Source organism: Leptonychotes weddellii, chromosome 1 (assembly GCF_054177405.1).
Source record: "Leptonychotes weddellii isolate Sample4059 chromosome 1, ASM5417740v2, whole genome shotgun sequence".
NCBI classification, from domain to species: domain Eukaryota; kingdom Metazoa; phylum Chordata; class Mammalia; order Carnivora; family Phocidae; genus Leptonychotes; species Leptonychotes weddellii.
In genome coordinates, this window is record NC_138369.1 from 162,836,598 (window position 1) to 162,857,996 (window position 21,399).

Sequence of the window (21,399 nt, forward strand, 5' to 3'; positions counted from 1 at the left end):
GTGGGCATTTTAGCTGAGTTGCTATGGGATACACTCTTGCTGGTGATGTTTATTTGGACTGGAACTATGAATAGAACATCGTGGTGTCACTGAGAGGCCAGGACTGGGGAACTTAAACCAGGTTTGGGAACAAAATATAGGTGAGGGGTGAAGGATTAGAAGCCTGAAATATACACAAGCTGATAATTAAGAAAGGAAACAGAGTGAGAAGTAAGAAGAGGTAGTCATGGGGGGCCTGGGTGGCTCAGTCGGTTAAGCGTCTGCCTTTGGCTCAAGTCATGATCCCAAAGTTCTGGGATGGAACCCCGCATTGGGCTTCCTGCTCAGCGGAAAGCCTGTTTCTCCCTCTGCCTGCTGCTCTGCCTGCTTGTGCTCTCTATCTCTCTATCAAATAAATAAATAAAATCTTAAAAAAAAGAAAAGGTAGTCATGGTTTTGGATTTAAGGGAAACAGAAGTTGAAGCACATTTTCATCAAAACTTAATAAGTAGTTACTTCAGGTAAAGGTAATTAACTAGTTCATAACATGGTGATTGGTAAGTGTGGCAGCCATGGAAGGGGGTTGCTCAGGTGACTGTTCACTGAGGAAAGGGCAATGCTTAGATATTCCCAGGATTATTGCACACAGGGTTTGAGTTGACATTAAGAGCTGAAGTATCATCATGGCCCTCCTCTTAGAATGGGGCTATGTGGAGGACGGGTGACAAATGGGCAAATCCAGTTCACAAATGTCTAATAATAGTTAAAGTCCAGTGGTTCCAGTGGCGCTGTGGACCAATCTGGTGGATGTTTACCAGTTTTTGAATATATAATTGGGATTGACCTATCAGCACACCTATACATACATATGAACATATATTATGAATGTGTCTTAATGTATATATATATTGATATAGAGATACACACATATATATATAATTCTTATTTTTCAGAAAAAGAATGAGGTACAGAGAAGTGACCTAATTTTACAGAGCTAGTAAGTGACAGAGCTGGGGATTGAATCCAGGCTTGTCAGGCTCTGATGTCTGAATAGTCAACCCTTATGACGCTACCTATTCTGAAAGTATAATAGAGTATCTGCTTTTGGGTTCACCAAATTGTGGAGTAAGCATTGAACTTAAACCAGAAACACCCATTTCATCTCAATTCTAACATATATTATATAGTAAAATAAATAAATAATATAACAAAGCGAGTCATTCTGCTTTATAAAATTGCAGCGATTTTTTTCCATCATTCAACACATAGTCTGATTCTGGCAAGTTTATTGTGCTGCTGATTTGAGTGCCAACGGCCTCTTGAAGAAAATTGGCTTTTGCAAAATAGTAAGTTTTAAAGCAGTCACATTGCAAACCCCTCCAGAGAAAGGAGTAAAAATGCTATTACATTTCTTTTGTAATTTCTCTTTGGATCTGTTCTTCTGGAAAAGATGAAATTGAGCCAAATAGTTTTCGCTACATTGGAGGTCACAGAAAAGAATCCTTTTCTTATGGGAAATGCTCCACCGAGACAGCACCCAATGGCATCCAATTAAATTGCTGGAAAGGTTGAGCTGAGTCTGCACGATCACCCCCGTATTGCCACATTGCACCCCCGATGAAGGGAAACAGTTTTATGACTCTTCCGACATTACACTGAGAAGTGAAATAAGTGATCAGTTTGCTTCATACATTTTGTTTCTATAAGGTGAAATGTTCTCTAAGGAGAAGAATTAGAGATTTAAAAAAAAGAACTCTGAATAGTACCAGCCCTAATAAACATCCTGGCCAGTAGGGGAGACAGAACCATAAACAAATATGTTAAAATAATGTATAAGAAGTGCTTTAATAAGATTGTGTACAAGGATGAGAAGCAGTACTGAGGAGGGAATGATTAACAGTCTCCTTTATATTCTTCCTATTACCTCCAAACTCTCACAACTCCATCAATAGAAAGACAAAACACATAAAAAGAATGAAAATTTAAGTGGAAAGTTTATTAGCAGCCTCAAAAAATATGTACAGAATAACTGGTAATATCTAAATTTGAATGTAGCTTGGTCATTCATTATGCTTTATTTCTTCAACCACTATCTCAAGAATCAGTTTTTAAAATTTTTAGTTGTATAAGAAATATATTCCAACATATACATTACTATGTAATAATTTTTCATACATTTTTAGGAATATACTTTTATTTCCCAGTATAAAATGATTTCTCAGGATTACTGCTTAATAATTTTATTACTTCCTGAGTGAGAGGCTTGGAAACTTTAGGGTTGTTGTATAAACTATGAAATAATGGAATGGCTAAGCAGCATCTTCTGTGGCTGAAATCTGTAGCTAAGATGGCCAGGAGGCCATCTGTAATGTTATCCTGGGATTTTATCATGTCTTGTCTGAAGTTTAAACTTACCTAGGCTAGTGAAAAAAACAGAACAAGATGATGTAATGGACATCTTTGTTTACTTAGCATCCTGTCTGTGGGGATAACAAAATGGGAGATAACCACACCCCTTTCCTTTGAGGGAACTGTGGCTTCTTCACCTCAATTTTATGTTTCTGATTCACTTTCTTTCAGAAAACCCTAACTAAACTGACCCAGAATGGTGCTGCCATTCTTCTGGTGATCTAAAAGTACCTTTGCGTCACACACTATTCTGTATTAAGCTCTTCATTGCACTTTCACTTAACTAAATTTTATTTTTTTTTCTTGATGGTTCTCTGATTCCCCCATTGTAATTCAAAACACACACACACACACACACACAGAAAGAGAGAGAGATACAGACAGATAGACTATGTTCTTCATTCCTTTATACGTAGGCTGAGAACATGACCTGGAATTTAATAGGTTTTCCTATAATATTTACTGAATTAATGGAATGACACATGAAAAAGAATGTGATATAAAACACAATCAAATTCCTTCACCTGGAGTTTTCCAAGAATCATAGTTGGCAGGGAAATCCCCTTTTTCTTTTCAGGTCCTAAAGTTCTGAGAATGTAGTCTCAGAGCCACCAGTTTTTATGTCTCCATGGAAAAAGGCTAAATGAATGAAGGTGACCCACATAAGAAGCAGAGATGAGATGGAAAAAGGTGGTAAAAGTCCTTCTGGATTAAATATGTGTTTTATAGTCAATGAGACCCCTAGAAGAGCCCTGGTTTTTGCAGATTTTTCTTCAACTCAGTGTTACCCCAACATTCTTCCAATAAAGGAGCTTCTGTTAGCAAAACCTAGACTTGAAAATCCAATTTTCATGCCAAATAATCCTGATTAAGTAGGATAGAAGAGGAAAGTAGTTTGATTCATTGAGTCACTGTAGACGGAAGTAAAAACCAGTCAAGTGATACTCACAGTATTTTCCACTTAGGTAGCATCTTAGAGTATAAATAGAACTTTCACACAGAGTAGATATCTGAGATTAAAAATGCCTTTGTGAGGAACTCAGTGAATCAATAGACCCATTTTCCAGATGAAAGTAGTGATACTCATGTAATACTTAATCATATTATAATGATAATGAGATCTAATATTTACTGACTACTTAGGATATATGTCAAAACTTGCACTAAGCATGTATATCAATTACCTCTTTAATCCTCATGACAACCCTGAAGATAAATTCTATCATGATCCCCATTTAAGAATCAAGAAAGCTGTAACATAGAAGGGTTAAGGCCTTTCCAGAAGCACACAGGTGGCAACTAGATGACCAAATTCAGCTAGTCGCTGAGATAGCCAGGACCTGAACTTGTGTATTCTAAAAGTAATAATTGAATAATATCTGCTATAATTACTATAAATACCACAATTTATTCAGATATGTTTTGTGGGTAACTTTTTTGGAAGAGTTATTTTATGTGACATAACTTATTTCTATCTCAAGTGGATTACTTCTATATCTAAATCTCTGTTCCTAATTTCCTTTCTGATTTATAGAAAAACTATTTAACAGTGAGTAATTCAGTTACACTGGAGTGTAGATTGTATGAGAAGGGGTGTGTGACATAAGACTGGGAAGGGTAGCTATTAAGTAGGCAAAAGAGGGTCAGTTTGTGAAGGGCCTTAACTATGTGAGGCCAAGGGTCATGGCCTTTATCTCCAAGTGAAGGGGCCAGTAGGGTCTCTGGTTGGAACTCTGCACTTGCTTATATTTCACAAGACTTGGTTTTAGAATAAATGTTCTTATGCTCCCTGGGACTTTGTAACTTGCTTTCTACTTTACTTTTGTGCATTTAATTTTTCATCTTCCAATATTAAGCTACTATTCTGATCATGTTGTTCTCACAAAATATCTGTGTCTCTACATGGCCTACAGAATAAAGTCCAGATACCTTTCCCTGGAATTCACTGGCCTTAACCTAAAATTTCAGAAGCACTTGCCTTATAGTGCTGAGATTTTACTTCTGCTGGAATAGCTTCCCACATGTATTTATACTTCTGTCAGGCTGCCTCATGATAAGACCTGAATTTTTTAAATCTTGGTATTTCCTATACCATCTGTGGTCTCTGTCTACATTCCTTTACAGGAAAATTTTCTCTCTTGTATAGTATCCCCTTCAAATTGCACTTTCTCTATTATACTTGTTTTCATCTTTCAGTGGAAATTAAATTCTCTAATACATCTTTTCTGATTTGATAGCTCAACAAATTTTAATCTTGTGAAAGAAACTGTGCTTTGTACAAATTCTTTTATAAAATGTTGGGTTAAGCAAACTCTAATAGATGTTTCTTCTGACAAACCTCCCAGAGGCTTTTATATGATAATGTGGATGTCTCTATGAATATGCCATCCAGTATTTCCCAAAGTTATTTAACTATGGAACTTATCTTTTTTTGTGGACACTTCTTAACATTTCTTAGTATTACTAAATTACTATTTGGAAGGAATAGCATTATTTGGCACTACTTTGTTACGTTTATTGTTTGTAATTGTGTTGTGATTATTCATTAATTTGTATTCCTTTATTGTCAATGTCTAAGGGCAAAAAGTTTATCTTGCTTATACAATTGACCCTTGAACAACACAGATTTGAACTATGTAGGTCTATTTATATGCAGATTTTTTTGAAAGACATAATTCAGTATTACTAACATATTTTCTTTTCCTTATGCCTTTCTTAATAATATTTTCTTTTCCCTAACTTACTTTATTGTAAGAATACAGTGTGTAATACATATAACATAAAAAGTATGTGTTAATCAACTGTTTTTGTTACCACTAAAGCTTCTAGTCAATAGTAGGCTATTGGTGGTTAAGTTTTTGGGGAGTCATAAGTTATTAGTGGATTTTGACTACCACAGGAATGGGTACCCTTAACCCTGTGTTGTTCAAAGATCAACCCTGCTTGTTTACCTTTAAGAACTTGGCAAAGTTTTATAGCTTATGGTAGCTGTTTGTTAAGTGATAGTTGAATTTAATGGTATTTTTACTATACAATTATGGTTTTCAAGAATAAAACACTATTCTTTATTAGTGTATATTTTATGTTAAATACTTTTTATACATGTATCATAGATCATAAATATTTCTTATATACAAAAAAGTTTTCATTGTATATTGTACCAGAGAGAAATTGAATATTGCCCTAAGCCCACCATTTTTACTTAAACATTTTAAATAACTAATAGAATATTTGGCTTCTATCCCAGAATTGTTTAAAAACAGGAGATGTTCTTACTTTTCTGCAATGTTGAACAATCTAGGATAACTAGATAGCTCTTTAAAGTGTCTTTATATCTTTATAATCTTCAATTATAACTTCAATTCAAGTTTATGGTTCAGTCATTCAGACATTTGCTCCTTCACACAATGTGTAGGTAATATCCTAGTGTGAATATTAAAAAATTGAGTAAGAGGATTGTTTTATTCATGCAGTAGCATAGAGGTAGATTTAACATGTGTGGGCAAGTGAACCAAATTGAAACAAACCCCAGATATTTTTTATTTGTCAAATCTCTAGTTTGCAACTTTTCCTGTCCTCTAATTCAGTGGTTCTCAACTGGGGGTGATTTGGCCCTGGGGGCATTTTAGCAATATCTAGAGACATTTTTGTTTGTTTCAACTGGGGGAGATGTGCTATTGTATTCAGTAGTAAAGGGCAGCGATGCTGCTAAACATCCTAAAATTCACAGGATGCTTCCCCAACAAAGAATTATCCAGCTCAAAATATCAATAATGCCATGGTTGAGAAATTAGGCTATAAATAGTTTATCAGTTATCACAAACACTTGCATGTATTGAAATATTGAAATTTTTGTATTTTTTTAAAGTAGGCTCCATGCCCAGCATGGAGTACAACACAGGGCTTGAACTCAACAGCCTTGAGACCAAGACCTGAACTGAGATCAAGAGTTGGACACTTACCCGACTGAGCCACCCAGGTACCCCTGTATTTCTTTTTCTCACTCAAAAATACTTTGACAGGTGGTGCTCAACTTAATTTCTGAATTACACATATGAGGGTTATAAGAAAAACTCAGTAATAGTAGCCATAGGCAATTTACTGAGAAATTACTTAAGCCCAAATTCCAGGGGCCCTCACTTAATGCTGATCCCTTTTGAGAAACTGGGAAAGTCCCTAGCAATGTGTTCATGCATTTACTATTATTATTATTATACCATGGCTTAGCAGCACTCAATTAAGATTGGTATCACATCCCATTTTGTCCTCCCCTATGTCATACTTTCACTGTGGGTAGTATTTTAAAATTTGTGATTTGCTGTGATTTATTTTATTATTTAATTAAATATATGCTTTCATACTTAATATAGAAGGAGCTGTCAGAACCCTTCCTGTATTCCCTACCCTAAGCTTACTCGAGAAGTCAACTAAGGGCTCTGCTGGGTAGCTCCTGTCCACTTCCATGGTTGCTACCTCAAGGCCTTCCCTTCCCATGGACTTTCTCTGGTTATGTGAGTGTGCACAGCCCATGAACATACACAAGCATAGAGAAGGTCCAAAATGCCAGGGAGTTACTTACCCCACAGTTAAAATTTTCAATCAATGAGGAATAGGAGAGGTATAGACCTCAGTTTCCTTGTCCCTTGATGTGGCATTCTGAGGTGTGACCTCAGAGTGGGGCCTCTGGGTGACTCAGTTGGTTGAGCATCTGATTCTTGATTTCGGCTCAGGTAATGATTTCAGGGTCTTGAGATCGAGTCTGGCATCGGGCTCCACACTCAGCAGGGAGTCTGCTTGAGATTCTCTCTTTCCCTCTCCCTCTGCCCCTCCTCGCTTCTCTACAGTGAATAAGTAAATAAGTAAATAAGTAAATAAATAAATAAATGAATCTCTAAAACAAAATCTCTTCCAGAGGACCTACAGCAAGGTTGAGCCCCGACTGCTTGAGGTGATGCCTCTAACATTGGTGCTCCTTTATTGACTTTTTCCCATTTCCATGTCATTATCTTACTCCCTCATTGTGCTTATTGGGTCACTTCCCACATAAGCTAATTTTACTCATATTCTCCTTTTGCAGTTTGCTTTTGGGACACCCAAACTAAGAGATCTGGTTTCATATTTGCAAATTATATTATTTTTCTTTAAAAGGGCCCCCTATATTATGTACCCTTCAAGCCCTACACAACCGGGATTTTCCTCGCAGGTGGCACACTTATTCTGGAAAAAGAAAAATCTTAGCTAATTCTGAAAGTTCCCTAGCCACCCGGGGCCAATGGAGTAGGCAGTGTGAATCACTGTTAAGATTCACATAATTTCCTTTAAAAAAAAAAAAAGCTGGAACTTTTTTTCTTTTCTTTTTTTTCCTGATATCATGAGATAATCTGTCTGAAGAAAACCCTTTAGTTTTATATAAGAAAAATATTTTAAAACTCTACCTTCATCATTCCTCAATAACAGGGCTTAGGGATTGAAGCAGTGAACTTTGATACCATTTTGACCTGATTCAGTCAACTGCCATGCCCCTAAAGCTGCTGTTAAATTAGAGAAGTTAAACCTACAAACCAAACAAAAACAGTGAGTAAATGTCAATTTGGCTTGCATTCCCATAAACAAAAGCAAGACTTCTATAAATAAAAGCAAGTCAGAATAGGATAGGGATGTCTTCAATGGCTCACCGGACTGGTAACGGGATATGTGAAGCCTTTTCTTTCTGGGTCAGCAGTCTGAATCCAGTCCAGGTCAGTTGAATCCAAAAAGTCATTATTATTTTACAGCTGATTTATACACTCTGTGAAATGAGTCTGGTTTCACTCCAGGTTTTGGAAGACAGGTGTCTGCAGCCTAGCACTCCCCCTCACACAGCTCAGTAATTGGCCCCCTTGTTAGCTGCCTGGACAAAAAGGCCAGGGATGAAATGAACGTGGAAACTGAGCAGCGCTGGCTGTAGTCAACTCAGGAGCTTCCATCCACTGGCCAGACCGGATTGATAGCAAAGTAGCATTTTCCTTTCCCTGCCTTGCCGTGTGTGGATTGAAAGGGGAATTCAGAATACCAGACGTCAGCTTGCTATTTATCCAGGGCAACTAAAACATTTTGAAAAGAAAAGGATTTCAGAGGACCTTATCAAAACTTGCTTTTGGCATGGAGCTCTGCTTGACATGCTTCAACGTAAGAGTAAAATGCCATGGCCGAGTTCTAACCCCTGAATCCATAAGTCCATCATCTCAACACTTGCAAAACCCACACTGAAATAGTTCTCCTTCAGGCACTTGGGTGAAAAGTGGAGCTACATTCGATTTCCTTTTGGTTGCATGCTAACTAATAGAGTGGTCATTTCCCAACAGTTCATAAATTAAGAAGTAAAAAATGGATTTCCAATTTCCATAATTTTACTTAGGGTATCTTTTGAAGTGTGTAGTATTAGTTTGTCTTAATGCAAAACTACCAGCTGAAACTAATCTCCCTAATGAGGTTCATTTGTCCTTTGACAATGCAATAAATAGTTTCTTCAAGAAAAACTTAACTAATAGTGTGCCCAGTACCTTATAATTAATTTTCTTCCCCAATCCTTGAAAGCATGAAAACAAACAGTAAATTTTTCATTTGTTCATCTCTTTAGAACAACTGTTTAGCAGAGATATGCTTGATTAATGGATTTAATTTGTTCCTTTCTTCTGTAGTCAGTTTTCATATTACGTTGGTTATCAGAGGATGGGACAATAATGTGCGCATCCTCATTGCAGTCCACTCCATCAGTGTCAGCTCTGGCTTCTAGCTCCGGGTCTGCATCTTTAACCTTTGTCGTCCTGCAGAATCTTTCATCAATCTGTGTTACAGTCACCTTGGGAAGAAAAGGCAGAACCACTCGGTCAGCACTTACAGGTAGTAAAGTGTGTCATTATTTCTAACAAAATGCTGGCAGTGGTGCACCTTTCATTTCCAACCGAAATATGATTTGTGAGATCAGCAACCTGGCTGTTAAAAGAGAAAAATGGAAGGTACCTGTCTGGTCACTACAAGACCCTCCATAAAAACCAACACAAAATATCTAATGCTTCTCTGCATACTGAGCCCTTTCAGATGACTGGGACTAGTTTGGCAAATTGAATATTATTGTCAGATAATAAATGTTTGTATGTAGAGGTCAAATAGCATCAAGAATGTATAATAGCAGACTTCAAAATATTGACCATTTCATAACAGGAGAGGAGTCTCCATGATTCAAATCTGTAGTTAACTTGACATTTCAGTGTGACATATATTGCTATAAACTCTAGCTTGAGGGGTTTTAATTACTTTTTAAAGCTGTGCATAATAAAGGCTTTGGGGAAAAAAAAATGAAAGGTTTAAGAAACTTTAAGGGATGCCTTTTTGCTAATTTTTCACTTCATAAAATTTAAAACTAAAACATATGTTTAGACATGTTTTGTGAATAAAATGTGCTTATATTGTACTTACATATTGTATAATTTTACCAAGGTTGTTTAATTTTTGCACATTAAAAGATAAAGCTCTAAAATAGTATGTTTAAAATTCAAAAAATATATTCTAAATACATGCCAGTAGTTTGAAGAAACTTTCACAAATTATTTTGGACACTGAGGTCTATGCTTTAAAAAAAAGTGACTTATCTCAAAAGGTACAAACTTCCTGAAACTTAAGGAAACTTTCACAATTTTAAATTTGAACTGATACAGAGTGAAGATTTGGGTTCTACTACTAGTTTTTCCGTATACTATTTTCAAGTTATTAATCTAGACATTAATTTTTGTGAGAATAATGTAATTGTTGTAAAACTGAAGTATGCAGATGTGAGGCTTTGTTATATTCCTTCACAATGAAACAACGTATCAGTGGCTCCCCACTGGGCCCTAATGTCATCAGTATTCCTTATTTTGGCATGTAGTGTACTCCACAATCTAAATTTCTAGCCATGTATTATGCTGCATACCTCTTATTCTGTATGTATACAACCCTCTGGTCATTCTGAACTTCTTACTTTTTCCACTCTTCTCCATGTATTGTTATGGCTCTGTCTCTGTATTGTGTCTGCCTGGCTAGTGCATACTCATCCATCTTCTCTACATCTCTGCTCTGTAAACTCCTACTGATCTTCACAGCTCAAATGAAATACAACTCAAATGAAATCTTTATACATTATCCCACTTGGAATTATTTTCTTCCTTCTTATAGTACTTACAGCTTTATAAGTCATATAGTGCTCTGTTTACCACACTTCCAATGTTTCAACCACAGTTTGATTTGAAATACGGTTGTGAGCATGTGTATCTGCCTTTACTATGTCAGGGAGGATGACCTTCTTCTTTAAAAGTTCCTTCTGATTGAACTTAGAATCAAATTGACATGAGACAGATTAACAGGATAAAATAAATTTAATAGTGTGCATACAGGGAATCCACACAGACGTGGAAATTCGAAAGACAGTGGGGCAACATGATGCTTATATGAGCTAAGGAGAGGGGTAGGGGCCTGAGGATACAAAGGGAACAGAGACCATTAGCAGGAAGGTGAAAGGAGATGTTTAGAAAAACAAGGTTGCCCGGGGCACCTGGGTGGCTCAGTCCATTAAGCATCTGCCTTTGGCTCAGATCATGATATCGGGGTCAAGTCCTGCATCAGGCTCCCTGCTGAGCTGGGAGTCTGCTTCTCCCTCTCCCTCTGCCCCCCCACCCCCACTTTTGCTCTCTCTCTCTAATAAGTAAAGAAAAAGAAAAACAAGGTTGCCCTATTATGCACATAAGTTCCTTAGGTAAAGGAGAGTCTTTGTTAATAGCTCTCTTTTTGTTATAGGCTCTCCTTTCCGATCTGAATTTAGGCATTGAGGGGGAGGCGGAAAGCTTTTCCTGCGTCTGCTGAGTTTTGATTACATTTAACTTGAAAAAATCTTTATGCCAAAGTGGCCCACCTTGGGGCAGCCCAGCCCCGGCCTTACAGCCACTAAATTGCAAGGTCCTAAAGTTTAGACTATATGCTTTTCTAATTTTCTCCCTTACCTTTGCCCTGCCCCACAGGCAGAACTCAGTAAAAATGTTTTGAGTGGATACATAAGTAATTTGATCCTAAGTTACAAATATTTTTTTCTTGTTTTCAAATCATAAATGCATTTTTCCAGATATTAATATAATGCTCATAAGGAAGGTATACCGCATAATGTGTGAAGCAGCTCAATTTAAGAATTTAGTTCAAAGTATTTTACCCATTATATACAACTTAATATATTTAATTATTGGGACTATAGTAAATGCTTCCTTAATATCTAAATTTAAATCTAAGAATTATCCCAGGAAGGAAACAAGAAATTTTTCTAAGGAAAATAATATAAATATAACAGCTTTTTGTTATTTTATATTTCAATAGATAACATTTTTTTTTCTAAAATAGATTCATGTAGCAAAATATTGCATAAATGTTTCATAAATATACCTATACACTTGGATTTCTCAAATTTTTCCATGGCCATGATCTCTCGTACTTCTGTCCCTTAGGTAAATGTTACCAGACCCCATATATAAGTATTTTAAAAATTATAAGTTTGTCATGCAGCTCAAATATAAGAGAAAGCAAAAATCTCCACAAAACAACTTATATATTAATTTTAACTTCATCTGCTACTAGTAATATGAACTTTTGATAGTGGGTAAGAAAAACAATTTTTGAGAAAAATTATTAGTAGTTGAAGAAAGTTTTCAATAAAAGCTATTTGATTTGGGCGCCTGGGTGGCTCAGTCGTTAAGCATCTGCCTTCGGCTCAGGTCATGATCCCAGGGTCCTGGGATCGAGTCCCACATCGGGCTCCCTGCTCAGCAGGAAACCCACTTCTCCCTCTCCCACTCCCCCTGCTTGTGTTCCTGCTCTCGCTGTCTCTCTTTGTCAAATAAATAAATAAAATCTTTAAAAAAAAAAAAAAAGCTATTTGATTTAAGTCAAGAAAGTCTATGAAATTCCTTCCACTACAGGTCAGTGCACATTTAATAAGTGGTATCTCCAGGCCTTTGTCATAATCTCAAGGATTATATATTCCATAATCTTCAGGTCTCAGAAGTTTATGGAAACAAAAGAGGTCACAAGAATAAAGTCCATATTTGCCTGGCTCAAGTAAACAGGCTTTTCTTTGAGATTCCTTCCTGCTCTGTCATGTCTGGAGAGACCCCAAAGGTGTTTCATTGATTTTTAAAAAGTCAACCATTATTTGTATGCAGATGTAAAATGAACATATGTCAAATATTTTTTAACTCATAGTTAATGAGGGAACTAGTAAGAGTTTAAAATCAGTAAAATAGAATTTTGAATCACAGAGATTTATTTCCTTTACCAGTTAAACTTCATTTGCATTAACACAAATGAGAACTATTTTATTGCTATGAATAAGAAAAATCTGTAGTGCTTTCAGTTTTCTACAGGTTAACTTCTACCTCTACAGAATTGTAAAATAGTTTAGTCAAAGACATTCAAAGGTACATATTCTGCAGTATCAGAAGACCCCAGAGAGTCCAGCCCAGCATTCTATTGAAAGAAAACCCAGTAATCTCTTTTACCCATTTCTAAGACTTTCACAGGTTTTCCTATTTTTATATTTAAAAAATTCCCCAATTATCCATAAGTATTAAATTAATCACACTTTTGTTTTCATTTATAAATTCAAATTTTTATTTTTTGGGGAAAAATGTTTTCTTCTGCTTGTTTTCAAAGGGCACTTTATCCTTATTGTTCGTTGAGTTTCTTTCCTAGTTAATTCCATGCTAAAGTATTTAAATATGTAAGACATGTTACATATTCCCTTAAGGAAAAAAAAAAAACCCACTAATGAAAATCACTCAAACTTAGAAATTTACCACTGGTGACCCTTCCATGAAGAAGAGCAACTCAAACTGTAGAGAGAGTGAAGCATATTTGCAAGGGCAGAAATAAACGCCTGCTGTGAGGGAACAAAAATGATTCAGATCCCTTTGAGTTCTTAAAGGGTTTAAGCCCCACTTTGAGAATCAGGGCTATACCAGATAATAATCAAACTCTTAATTAAAGACACATTAATGTGCAGGTTAAGTTATGGAAGCTAAATATTTCTTTGGTGTCTAAGTCCTAATGGATAAGAGAAGGAGAAGAAGAAAAAAAAGTGTTTAATTCTGTATTTCTTAGATACTGTCCCTGGTTAGTGCAATGGACAATTATTAAGCCTTGTATAAGGGAGCCAACTTTTAGGACGAAAGGAAGTTTTTGTTTTGAGGTGGTTTCTTTACTTAATTTCAGGTATGTCCTTGAAGCCATACAGGCATGTGAATGTGTTTTGTCAAGTTACTGGTTGTCTTGAAATACATGGATCGGGCAGAATCAGAATAGTAATAGGGCTTCGCAAAATAGTAGTGCATATATAGCTAGGCTCCTTTACAAAGACATTCAAATCCAGGACAGAAAGGGAAATTGCTATGAGATAAGCTCTGGGCAGTTAGGCTTTCAATTTCAACTAGTTAGAACTATAGAGAGTACTACTGAGGATAGAATGCATTTAAATGATGCCTGTAAGTAAAGTGGGGTGGATATAAGGAGCTACAGAGAAGGCCAGTTCCTTTTCTAATTTTACCAAAAGTTCATAATATATAAGCATTAGCAAATAACAAGAATAAAAAAAAGAAATTTAACTGTAAATAAATTTCAAATTGAGTATTTTGAGCCCATTATTGTAAGTAATATATATTCTGACACCTGGTGTATTAAGAAATAGTCATCTTTTTTATCAATTCTACCAATTGTGGTATATACTTAAGAATTTGACCTTGCCACCTTTTTACATCCAGTAGCTGAAAGGAAATAATAAGTGAAGAAAGAAAGGCATGACAAATAGTCCAGGGATATTGTCCAAATCTTATCCACTCAAAATTGTATCTGAGGTGAAATTTTCATTGTCTTAGGATGTGTGCAGATTTAGGAGTTATAGTACTCATTATCATAATGATTGAATAGTCAGTCGGTATTTCTATATGATATAAAATATTAACATCTTCTTTAAGGTTAGTTAGGATAAACTAGATATCTGTTTAGTGGAACTAGAGTATATTCTGATTAATTTAAGGTCATTTTTGTAAATATAAATTCCAGTAAATAAGCATATTATTTGAGCATGTATCATGGAGCTTTTCACTACTGTGTTAAAATGTTGGACCTAAAAAAAAAAAAAATGTTGGACCTAAGACATAACCCTCAATGAGCTGACAAAGAGAGTTTGAAACTATGTTGAAAAGGAAGTTTCGGAGGGGAGGGGGGTTGGGGTATGGGTTAGCCCGGTGATGGGTATTAAGGAGGACACATATTGCATGGAGCACTGGGTGTTATACACAAATAATGAATCACGGAACACACATCAAAAACTAATGAAGTACTGTATGGTGACTAACATAACATAATTAAAAAAAAAGTAATTAAACAGTACATAAAGGGTTACCCAAATGACACTAGCTATAAATATAAAAGATTATTCAAACATCAGTAAAATCCCTAAATAAAGTCGAAGATTACTCTTGAAAGCATCAAAAATGTCCCTTTTTTGGGGGGATACAGGCATTTCCCATAATTTTCTCTGTCAGTAACATTAGAAGACAAAAAAAAAAAAAATGTCATATATGCCCATATAAAAGGAAAGGATTAACTTATAAAACTTGAGAATTGCTTTCTATTTTAATTCTTGTATATATAAATATATATATATATTTTCATTTTATGGGGATACTATCTCAGTTACTTTGTTGTTAACAAAGTTGTATTGGTAATACACATTAGCCTACAATGTCTTTAATTAATGCTAATTTTGAATGCTTAAAAAAAAAGCTCAGTAATGTTTCTACAAAAACTAAGAACAGCAAAAAAGCTTAATATAGATCTGTTCATTCCTTTGGCTCTGACTTCACAAATTTAACTGTGGGTTGCTGCAAATATTCTGTAGATTACTTATGGTAACAAAGTAGGTGATTAAATTTTGAAGATCACAAATAAGAAGTGAGGACTTTCTGCTTGGGGAAAGAAAGAACGTACAAACAAGGATTCAAAGTGCTCTGAATTGAAAACAAATTAGGAGTAAAGGTGATATGATTTAGACAAGTATATTTCGCAACCCACAAAATGTCTTAATGATCACAAAGATATTGATTATATGGCACTTTAGGTAAAAATAAAAAAATAAAATAAGGGGTTGGTGCTGGTGCTTTAGAAACTGATTCTAAAAATTTAAAAATAGATTATCTAAAATTGTTTTTATTTTATAAGAACTACATGAATTTTCAAATGATGGTTTTCATGTATGCCCTTAGAACAAGAAAATAAATAGGTTAAAAGAACTTAAAAGTGGACGTCCTGGACAGGATTGGCAAAATAACAAGTTCAATATGAAATATCTAAAATATGCAAAGAATATTGGCTTCTAGTTTGAAGTTTTATAAACAAGCAATATAATCTTTGCAAAGTAATTTCAAATTCTTGAAATGCATCTATAAAATGAAGTGATTAGACTGAATTATCTTGAAGGAAATTTCTAGGAATCAAATAATTTGATTGGATCAAAAAGTGCAAATATGTTTTTGAGTTTATGATTAAATTAATTTTCCAACTGAAATATCTGTAGTACTGCAGCATAAGACAAAACTTAGAATAATATTGAGCCACACTATTCCTAAAATTTGGGAGACACTTTCAGGAATTACAAGACTAAAATTTATCCAAATGTATGGACTATGCTGATCCTCTGGATGGATCACAATTAAACTTGCTGGCCTTCTTTTGTAGACATGAGCTCTATCCTGTGATTGTAAATTCAGATACCTGTTAGAGACAGGTAGGCAACATAAACATGTAAATCAGACTCTATTCTCATCCATAGGGAAAGTTGGGCTCATATATAAAGTAAATAGCCTGTCTAAAAGCATTCAAATAAAAAAAAAAATCTGAAAGAACTATGTATACCAAACTAAATACACCCATAAAAGTAGAAAACTTCTAGTCTACACCAACCAGAAAAGTGCCACTTTACTATTGGGAGCTACTGTCTATGACCCACTGTTTGTTTTTCCTTATGTCTACGTAACCATAACATTATTTTTTCCCATCCTGTCTTACATAGTGATTCCCAGAAATACTACAGATCCAAAGCCTTAGTGAACAGGCCTTGCAATTTTACATAGGCATACAAATTGAGTAGTGCAAAGAATGTATGTGGGGATAATTTGTAGGAAAGCTTCTTTCTGAGAGCTCTTGATTATCATTCACACTTCCTCTCCCCCTCTTTCTCCCTCTCTCACTTTAATAGAAAGAATTCAGCCTGTTCAAGATAGCCAGAAAGTCCAAACAAAACATTATTCTTTAATCAAACAACTACACAATATTAAATAATTCTTGCTACCTGGAATTTAGGGATGAGTTGTACATGTCTACCAGTCTTCCAAGCTATTATGTTAGGGAGTACTTCCTAATATCAAAATACACAATTCGGAGAAACAAGGAAAACATCCCACCTTGTTTATGGACAAAACTCTAAGTAGGAGAGATCTTTATGGTTGAAGTATTGAGGCATTGAAAATAAGTAAGAGTGAGATCTCTGAAAATGTTTTGTATCCGCAAAGGAGAAAATAATATTCAAATTGAAGAGTGACAATAGCAAAATACTTAGAAAGGATCTACTTTATGTTGTCAGTTAGATTCTCAGAGTGACCAAAGAGAAGGAGACCAACAAAATTGGAGAAAGTGCTAGCTATCATGAGGCAAAAATAAAATTGAAGATAGATGAGATAAGGAAGGGTAAGAAAACTATAAATGAATAGCATAATGAATATTTACAGTAGAAGAAATGAAACACAGAAATGTCATTAAAAATCAAAGATGGGGAAAATGCCTAAAGAAGAGAGAAGTTGAACAAACCCAGTAATTAAATATGTAGTAAAAGACAATATTCCTGTACTTATGAAATGCCAGATTCTGAATATAGAAGGGGATTGCCAAGGATAAGGTAAAAATGAGATTCAGATATAAAATATGAATTTTGAGCATAAATAAAATACAATTCAACCAGAATAAACATTTTTTTTTTAAATCTGCAAAGGAAGAAGAATCAGGCAGTCCTCAAATATGAAACACAACATTAGAAGCCAGAAAGAGAGCAGAGACCAGAGTGTGTAACAGTCTAGTTGCATTGTATTATACTCATCTGATTCATTATAGATGATAAAAAAAGTACAAGCCTACATGCTCATGAACATATTCCTGATCAGAGCCTCAGCAGAATGGCATGTTTGGGAAGCCACAACTCTTACCTCCAAAGGATGCCTTCTCTGTGCAAGGTTTCCTTATTATGGGAAATATGTATTTCTCCAACGTGAGTTATTCTAGGTAGACTAGAACTTACAAGAGTGCACTTCAAATAGCACAGAATATTCTGGTATTGGAAGGGTCTTGGCGCTTCTTATGTGAAGTACTTTGTGTCCTTTTATTAACACACTTTAAATATTTTCCTGTCATTTGGCCAATAACAGCAGAAATTCCCACTTAGACAAAGACTAATTAAAATAAAAAGTAAAATCTAAAACAATGAAAAGGAGAGAAATTATATTCTAATTACTCCATACCTTGTTACCTCTAAATGTGATGGGGTTAGTGATTGATATTCTTATGAGAAACAAAGACCTCTTTTCCTTCTCTTGCATGCTGTACTTTCTAGGGTACAAAGGCATGACTACTACATAGAAAAATGTTCATCATGAGTTTATATATAATAAAAGGGAGAGATGTAGAGCCCACAAGTGTAAATAAAGTTTAAATGTGCAAAGAGTCAGAAGGAAGTCAGCATGGTCAGGAGACACAGCAGCATGATCAGAAGCATTCTCCAAAGGAGGTGTCAATTTCTGGCCCCCAAAATGCATGACTATGAGGTATAAGCTTGTGGATCATGGTCTAAGACATTATGATTATTTCAGGCCATCTGGACACTCCACTGCTACCATCCAGGCTCAACCTGTCATGCATTAGGTTGATGAAATTCAGCACAGGGATGGATCTGGTTTTGCTCCAGGAACTACCTCCGCTGGTCCAGGTACACCTCATAAATCTTGGTATTCTGAGATATACATTAGGACTACAGAGTCCCATGGAGTACAGTGCACACAGACATGAAGTCAGCCTGCATTTATCACTCTTGGCTCCCACTGACTAACAAAAAATCCAAGGATTTTCCTGAACTCCACCCAGGAACTAGATAGACAAAAAGATCTGTTATCCAGACATTTTTGGAATTATACTAACAGGCCCTCAGAGCAGCCACAAGTCTTGTTTTGGGTTTACTTAGAAATAACATATTTTTTAAAAAGTCCACAAAGTCTTAATGAGTGATTACTAAAACATGAAATATTCTACTCTATTAGTTATGAACAATTCATGCCTTTGGTTGTAACCTTCCTAATTTTCTAAAGTTAGCATATTTAAATTTTGCCATCAGAAAACATATAAAATATAAGTTGATGAAAATTTAGCTCTCAGAATATGATATAACATGATATTTGGGGTCTACGAAGGTATTAACCTATTTGATTCATTTAATGAAATAAACAACTACATAGTTTAGTTAAGAATGAAAAGGCAATCCACTAGCCATTTGTATGATTACTGTACACTTACTATAATTAAGTATTTCAGTCAACTTAGATTAAATTGTGTTTGTAAAATATTCTGCTAAGGACCTTCAAAATAATAGTGCTAAATAGTTTATGATTAACAAAATATGCAGAGAAGCAAACTGTAGGTAGATTGCTTAGTTCTCTACATTATCATGTTAGTAAAGTTCAATGTTTGCAGCAATTTGTGTGTAAATGATCTGTGGGTTTTAGTTGACCACAGCTCAACAGTGTTCAAAAACATCCTAAAATGTAACACAGAGTGAGACTGCAACAATAATTACATTGTATCATAGTCACAATTAGGAATGTTTTCATTATATGCTAAGCCAGCCAGAAAAGCATTTTGCAAATTGATTTTGATTCAAGGTAACACATTTTAGGGAAAAAATGACCTAATCAAAACAGAGAGCATCCATGGGAAGAAAGAAATCATCTCAATATTATGTAAGATAAGTAATTAAATAAGTTTAACTCAGAAGTAAGAAGACACAAGAGAAAAGAAAATAGCTATATCTGATTATGTAATGAGTTGTCAGATGTAAGAAAGAAGATGCTTACTCAGTATCATTCTGAAGTCAGAAATTACAAGAGTGCAGATTTGGAGTGGGCATATGTAGAAGTTCCCATGCTCTCCTTATCATTGCCATAGTCTACAGTGTGAAGGTGGGAGTTCCCGCTTGATGATGAAGACTTAAGCTGGCTATCTATCTCTCCAAGGTATGGGTGAAATTGTTTCATTTGTTCCAAGAGTAGACTGGAAGACATCAAGGTTCCTTTAACTATAGGTTCTATGGAATTTAGTTCTTAATAAATAATGTTTAGTCTGTTTGGAGTGAAGCCTGAGTTATGGATTTAAAAAAATCTTCAATGTTAATAATCGTGTTCTACAATGTGAAATGTACCAATTATGTTATTGGTTCTAGAAGAACAGTGCTAATGAAAAACAAAAACAAAAACAAGAAGAGGTATAATGAAAACTCATAGCAAGAACAAACTCAAACCAGCTTAACCCCAAAAGAAGTTTATAAAGTTACTTAGCAGCATAGTCTTGAAATTGAATAGGTAGATTCAAGCATCACTATATCCAAGTGATCAAATGATGTTAGAAATCTTCCTTTTCAATACATGCATTTCCCCGCTTTCTCCGTTTCTTATACTGGATCTTTTGTCTGTTGTGCTACATTTTCTTGGCCCTTTTATGTATCTTTTATTGTATTCTTAGAATAATCACTGTGGTTCATTGAGTAAACCTAGATCAAATCCAAGATCTTGTGTCTTAGGATTCAAAGAATTGGGGGGGAAAAATCACATGAAATAAGTAATAGTTCTGAAAAAGAAGACAAGAATGTAACAAATACCTAGTACGTTTAAAATTTAATAGTGAATATGGAGTACATTTCCAGTAGACATGCCCACATAAACCATTGCCTTTCCTATTTATTTCTTAATCCTTTTTCCTCCTGATCAAGTTACTAGGCCCAAATCTGAGCTTTGAAATGGTAGCAGCAACTCTGCGTAAATAGAAAATAACTTAAAGAAAACCTGAATTGTTAACTATGGGAAACTTAAGCATGGAAAACTTTATGTACTACTTATTGTGTAGAGTTTTCAATATACATACTTTGTCAATGTACTCAGCTAATGGCCATAACACAACTTAATTTTTAGTTACTTGCTCATTAATTAAACATTTTTTGAATGCCAGCTACATGTCAGACAGTGTTGCAGGAATAGATAAATAAAGCATGATCCCTACACTAGCAGAGCACAGTCATAATGGAAATAGATAGCCAATATTATATATATATATATATTTAAGATTTATTTATTTTATTTGAGAGAGAACGAGAAAGCGAGCATGGGGGGGAGGAGGAGAGGGAATGAATCTCAAGCAGATTTCCCACTGAGCAGGGAGCCTGATGCAGGGCTCGATCTCACAACCCTGAGATCACGACTTAAGCCAAAATCAATGTCATATCAATATTATATATATCATATTGTGATATTGTGATTGATAATAAGAAATATATATTTGGTTCTCATCCACTGTTTCTGGTATATAGCTCCTAAAACACCAGGAATTTCCTAGATGGTGAGAGGCATAAAAGTGTCTTTTGTTATGTTAATGAGGCAACTTTAGGAAAGCACCTGATGATGGGGTTGGTTGTCAGTGGGGCCAACCATGTGATTAGAGGGTTGGAACTTTCAGTCTTATCCCCAACTCTGGGGAGGGGAGGGGGGTAGAGGTTTGGTTCAATCAGCAATGGCCAATGATTGAAATCAGTCATGACTGTGTAATGAAGCCTCCCTAAAAACCCAAAAGGATGTGGTTTGGAGAACCTCT

The 21,399-nt window shown here is 35.2% G+C and overlaps 1 long non-coding RNA gene across 5 annotated transcripts in view; it reads left to right on the plus strand.

Moving 5' to 3' along the window:
* LOC145716202 (uncharacterized) overlaps positions 1–21,399 on the plus strand; it is a 559,773-nt gene that overhangs the window by 324,104 nt on the left and 214,270 nt on the right. Inside the window, exons 7-8 of one of the 5 annotated variants that reach the window (XR_014138715.1) lie at positions 6,257–6,367; positions 18,360–18,735. The exons of 1 other annotated variant lie outside the window; for it this stretch is intronic. This is a non-coding gene — a long non-coding RNA (uncharacterized LOC145716202). Of the gene's footprint in view, positions 1–6,256; positions 6,368–18,359; positions 18,736–21,399 lie in introns of those variants that run through there. 3 more of the 5 variants (XR_014138714.1, XR_014138713.1, XR_014138717.1) reach the window with 3 other exon arrangements.